At 39.8% G+C, this 6,000-nt stretch overlaps 1 protein-coding gene across 4 annotated transcripts in view; it reads left to right on the top strand.

The window, feature by feature from the left end:
* Positions 1 to 602: 602 nt before the first annotated feature.
* The window catches only part of INAVA (innate immunity activator), a 29,601-nt gene continuing 24,203 nt past the window's right edge, over positions 603 to 6,000 (top strand). For 3 of the 4 annotated variants that reach the window (XM_063297703.1, XM_063297701.1, XM_063297702.1), the window contains exon 1: positions 603 to 928. The gene's annotated coding sequence lies outside the window, so the exon portion shown is untranslated. The remainder of the gene's footprint in view (positions 929 to 6,000) is intronic. The other variant, XM_063297704.1, reaches the window with a different exon arrangement.

Below are 6,000 nucleotides of genomic sequence, written 5' to 3'. Positions count from 1 at the left end.
CATAAACCACCCTGGAAAAACTAATTTGATGAGTGGTGTTTAAAAGTTAAAATACTACAGTACTTAATAAATAAAATGCCCTTTCAGAGCATCTGCTGACTGCTATTTTTACTGGAAAAGCAGCTTTAGAAGCTGATTAGATGCAATGGTCCTTGATTCTTCCACTATCCAATGCTTTTCCAGTTAATTTCCTTTTTAGAGAAACTCATCTGGAACTCCATGCAGCTAAAAATTACTTGTGAGCAAAGGGTTAAACACTCCCCCATCTCTGCTTTTCTACGACAGTACAGTAGGCCTCCTCTTAAAGCTGTTTTTCTTTTATATCAATAAGTTGTCTCGTATTGTGTTTTTGAACATAAAATGTATTCTATTCAAAACGGTGTTAGGAAAAAATAGTCTTCATATTGATTGGATTACAGAAGTACAGGGGTCGTCTGCTAGTATTTACATGCTAATGAAGTCTCTCGCTGATCATCAGAGAAAGGGCTCAGAGCTGCTTCTCCAGCAGTAAGTTACAAAGGCAGGTAATACAGTTTTGTGTGTGGACTTAGACAATAAGTTGTTGCAGCTTTCCCTGTGTATCCAGGACTGGGGGATTCCTGGCTGACTTTTGCAAGAGACGTTTAATATAGTCCCTCCCTTTTGGTGCTATGTGTCAGCTTGTCCTTTTGCGCCTGGAAGGATTTGGCTCCACTGATTCTGTTGCACTGAAAAGGTGTTGCTCACCTGCCCTGCTCCTCTGACTCAAGTCAAAACAAGTAACACAGTTTCTTTGGCACAACCAGAATGAGGCAGTGCTGGGAAGAGAGAAGCAAGGGATTGGAAATGTGAACAAAAACTGCAGGCAATTTCAGCAACTTGGATTTTAGAAACAAACCTCATTGATCTTCCTCTCAGTAGCAAGTATTTGGAAGCAAAGCCCCATAAGGTAAGACAGCACAGCTGCTTTTTCATTCCAGAAGTGTGGCAGGACAGCTATTAACTGAAGGCTAATATTGGCACATGTTAAAAAATAGCATTTTGATTTTGTTTAATATGTGGCTTTCCAGGTTTTTTTTTAATCTTCAAATGATAAGTAGAAAACCAATGAAATCTATTAGTTGCTATCATGAATCAATTAGTACTTGGGTTTCAAGTTTAAAAATGAGAACTCTGATTAAATCAACCGCATATGGATAATTCCATATATTATTGAGCTTCTCCATGGAAATTAGCGGCAGTTATTGAAAAGTCTATATACAGATTGCCATGTTTTGCTTTTACAAAGCTCTTTGCTCTGGTCAGTGACAGCTTCCACACCTGTATGATTGTATCTAACTACTTGTGTAAGGTTATTTGCAATTTCTTACACAGATTACTTTTGCATGGGGAATCTGTAACATGAAACTTGGTCTCTAGACCCAGCTTGTTAGTCCTGTACCGTGCAGTGAGGTCTGCTGGCCATCCTGCACTATGGAACAGGGCAGGCTGGAAATAGGATATTCTGTGGTTCCTTCAATTCATTTTTGTGTCTGGAGGACAGGACAAAGAGTGAAGGCTATGAGATGGATAGACAACCAGGCAAATGGAGCCAAGACAGAGAAGGGAAAATCCAAAATTGCTTTCTGTACTTAATGCAAATGTCTTGGATTTTTGGATAGGATGGAGAGGAGGGGACATTCTAGGGTCACAGGCAGAACTGCATGGATGTAGCAAGATGAACAAGAATCTTTGCCTTGATGCCTTTATCAGCCAGCAGCAGTGATGAAGAGGTGTATTGGGAAGTAAGTCTCTGCACTGCTGAGTGGCAAATAAAGATCAGGGAAATCTGATAGCCTTATCAATAGGACATCATAGCAGAGGTATGGGAATTGGAAGGTCTGTGCTGTTTCATCATGTAGCTGCTGACTAGCTAGCTTTCCTCATCATTGACTTGGGATGTGATATCAAAGCTCCATAATGGATGATGCTAATCAGCCAAAAGTTTGGCACCAATGTATGGCTAACTCAGCAACCTCGATATTTTTTTAAGCTAATTTGTGACTTCTACCAGTGAGGACATCAAGTCTCCCTGTTCCCTGGTCATGTTTCAGTGGTGCTTTCTGATTCCTCAATACTGGTTTACTAGCTGTGGCTGTATCCAGTACCTTGTTAGTGCCATACCGTGCAGTGAGGTCTGCTGGCCATCCTGCATTATGAAACAGGGCAGGTTGGAAATAGGATTTAATTGTAGAACTTGTATTCTTGAACAGTTGTGAAGGATGGGCACCCCTTGCCTTCAAAGGGAGAAAGGGGAATCAGCAAAACGTTATTAAGATGACAGGGGAGTTAACCCAGGTACAGGGAGGGACTTTGTTGCTGTCAAAAGTATTACCATCTATTTGGTTCCCGTGACACAAAGTAGGGCCACCTGACCTTAGTCAAAAGGAGTGTAGTCTGTGTTTGTTAGAGGCAAGAACTGATGTCTCTGAAGAATTTCCACAGGTGATTTCAGAAGGAATTGCTTGTTGCCTTGGTTATACAAAGTTAAAGGACTTTATATTTGCCAGCTAAATAGAAATACACTTTTTCATTCTATCATAGATGCATACTATTAATGTTATTATTTTGCTAAACATAGAATAACATAGGGAAGATATTTGTTGGGAGAGCTGAGGGAGCTTCCAGGGTATACACCCTTTGTTTAATGAAGTAGAAACAGATGACCAAGCTTCACAGGGTGTGAGATAGCTGTGAGGCTGCTGGGGGAATCTGGGGTAATAATTGCAAGATTTTAATCTCTTAATTGTTCAATTAGTCAATTAAAGTAGCACAGTTAATTAAAAAAATAATTCAACCAGTTGGCAGCCCTGTTTTTTCTTTGGTGGTTAGCAGACAAATAAAAAGGAGCTCACTCAGCACCCACTTTCTTTTAGAACTGCTTGGGAGGTGTTCAAATATCCATTGACTTTGGTGGGGCAAGAGTGGGGCGCTGACTCACAGTCTGCGATCTGGTGCCCAGAGGACACTTCCAGATGATTGTTTTATTACTGTGCAATAAATATGCCATTGCTAATCAGGTGGGGGATGGGGACAGGAGAGGAGGAGACTGACACATTTTTGAAAGCAGGGCTTTTCTTTCAGGAATAGTGTGTTTTCTGAACATAGCACATTCCCTGTACAAGTAGGCCATCCGTTTGAATTTTGTATTTATGGATTTTTCCAGCTAGTGATTTTATTTCAGTGTTCCATTGGCTAATTTTGTGATGTTCTCCCATACTTGGGTAACTACGTTCTACATTATAATTATAGACTATTTTATTTTATATGCCTTTTGTTTATTTTATTTTTTACTTGTCTACAGTCAAAATTGCTCCCTACTGTCCAGTCCAGAAATGTTCTGCTAAAATTCCCATGAGTGATTTTGTTAGTTCTAGGCTATACTTTTTTTTCTTCAACCCTGAAGTGCATGGATGATGAACAGGCCGACTCCTCCAAGCTTTTCCCCACAAGACTGTGCTTGAATTCTGGAGCGGATTAGGGTATTTTAATAAAAACCATCAGCTCCACTTCTTAGGGGTCTTCCCTTCCCCTTATTAGTTGAATAGAGCTCCTCTATAACCTTTTAACATAAAAGCGGCTCTACAGATAAGGTTGGCACTATCAGCCTGGAATTTTGTTTGATACTGATTTGTTTGCTAGTTTGTTTACATGTTTTCTGCAGTGTTGTGTCTGAAGCAGTCAGAGAACTGTGTGGTTTCAGATGCACCCTGAAGCAAGGTTTTGCTTTGTAAGTCTTGTGAGCTAGAAATACAAAGTAAAGATAGGTTTACTGCAGCTTGGTTTCCATCTAGGCATAGGAAATTTGGCTCCATTTCTTGGTTATTAATCAGCTTCTTCACAGTCATAGCCCATGAAAGTGCAAAATACAATACAGGGATTTAGAGGCTGATTCAGACAACCGCTGTTAACTGGCTGAAAGCTTGGCATGTACTAAACTAGTTGGGTGCATGCATATATGCGTGGGAGGGAATGCCTCATGTAATCGTCTACATAGTTCTGATATTCACATCCATATTCTATTAGCTTAGGTGAAGGGGGTTAATTCTTATGCTACTATGATTTCATATGAAGACTGGCTTGAATATATACAGGAGCTGCAGTAGCATAGCACAATCATATCCAATTATTGCCTGGATAAGTCCCTGCAGTTTTCTTGTCAAGGGTTTTTCCAGTAGTGGTTTGCCATTGCCTCCTTCCTAGGGCTGAGAGAGAGAGACTGGCCCAAGGTCACTCAGCTGCCTTTGTGCCTAAGGCAGGACTAGAACTCAGGGTCTCCCAGTTTCCAGCCTGATACCTAGGCACAAAAATACATCCTAGAACTTTAATACACTCCCCCCCCTATTTTTTCAGAGCATTTCAGGGGGGAATCAGTTGAAGTAACTAGAGAAGTAGTATGGAAGGAGGTATTTGTTTCTTTTCCTGCCCACCATTTCTCTGTTCCAGATCAGCCTTTCTAAATGGTCCCTTATGGACCAGGCTGGCCTCTAATATAAAGTTGAAATCCTTGAAGGAGAGCCACTTCAGAAAACTGGGGGCAGAGAAAAATTTGTGCACTGCTTTCCCACTATTCTGTTTTCACTATCTCTGTCTGAAATGGCTTTCTTTTAATCAGAGTGCATTGGAGTTGGGCAGCTAATACATTCAAATAAACAGAATAAAATCATCATCATCTTTTAGACCTCTAACTGATGCATTGGTATATATGGGCTGGATTCATACAACATCCATAGCTGTTTATTGGATTAACCGATTTGTAAATTTGTACAATACATTGAGCCGCTAAACTTAATATACTGTGTGAATGCAGCCATGAGGCCTTTTGCTAATTTGTTTGTGCTGTGCTACTGTAGCTGCTGTGGTTGCATTGTTGGTAATGTTTTGATATCCAGCTATGAACCAAATTCTTTTGATTTATCATAACCTCAACAAATGTATGTCATGAATACTGAATACTAGCTCTTTATGAAAGTTTGAGAACATAGGGATCACAGCACTCTGTGCTCAGAAGTTAAATAAAAACTGGGCTCTGTGCCCAGGGAAACTAGTAATTATGTGCAGAAAACCTTTATCTTATTCTGATTGGCTACCTGCAGCAAACTTCCTCTTCACTAACAAACAGGCAGTGTGATTTGAAGTAATTCAAGGATAATGTATTTGTTTGCTGTGGAATACCTTTTTACCATCACATATGTAAGCTGGGGGGTTGCTCTTTGTTTACAACCATGTTAGAAACGTGGTTAAAAATGAAAGCTGAAATATCTCAGGATTCTAGCAAGATCTGTTAAATTGACTCAAGAACTTATCATATGTGTTTCCCACCCCTTCTTTAATCACGAGAGCTGATTGTACAGTTGGAAAAAGGGCAATCAGGGAATAGATTGCATGAAATATAGGAGAAGAATTAAAAATAGAATGAAAGTGAGGAATGTTTGGGTAGGAATGGGGCAGTTAAAGGTAGAAGGGCAAGGAAGGGTGGTGGGTTGTTGGAAATGTATAGCTTTGCGTAGGTTCATAGCATCTCCGCTTATTTTTGTAATCAAACAGAATAACTTCCCTAAGGACTTTGTGGAGCCCTAGTTGTTTAATGTTGTAAGTCAGGCAAATCTGTCTATTCTGTGTATATTGTGTGTATGTGTGTTTTAACATCAACATTTATCAGGAAGGAATGATCAAGTATGGATATGTAGCTTTTCTAAATAAATGGCAAATAATGTTTGTTTTGGGATACAGGCACAGGGAGAGAAAAGAGGTAGAATCAGTTTAATACTGTTCTTAGGAGTCTCTTTATTTGAAGTCTTTGTCTGATGAAGTATTTAGAAGATTAGAATGGGGTGGTTGATTTTTTTTGGCCAGGATGGATGCTATGCCCATTTAGTGGAAGTCAAGTCATCTTCTGTTGTTAGGTTATTTTCGGTGGTTTACAAAGGTTGTGTCTGTATCTTAATTTGGGCATAGGTTTTGTTTCTCTACCTTGGCTTC

The sequence above is a fragment of the Candoia aspera genome, chromosome 3 (assembly GCF_035149785.1).
Source record: "Candoia aspera isolate rCanAsp1 chromosome 3, rCanAsp1.hap2, whole genome shotgun sequence".
NCBI lineage: Eukaryota > Metazoa > Chordata > Lepidosauria > Squamata > Boidae > Candoia > Candoia aspera.
Note: the sequence above shows the minus strand (reverse complement) of the source record. Positions and strands in the feature narration are given on the sequence as shown.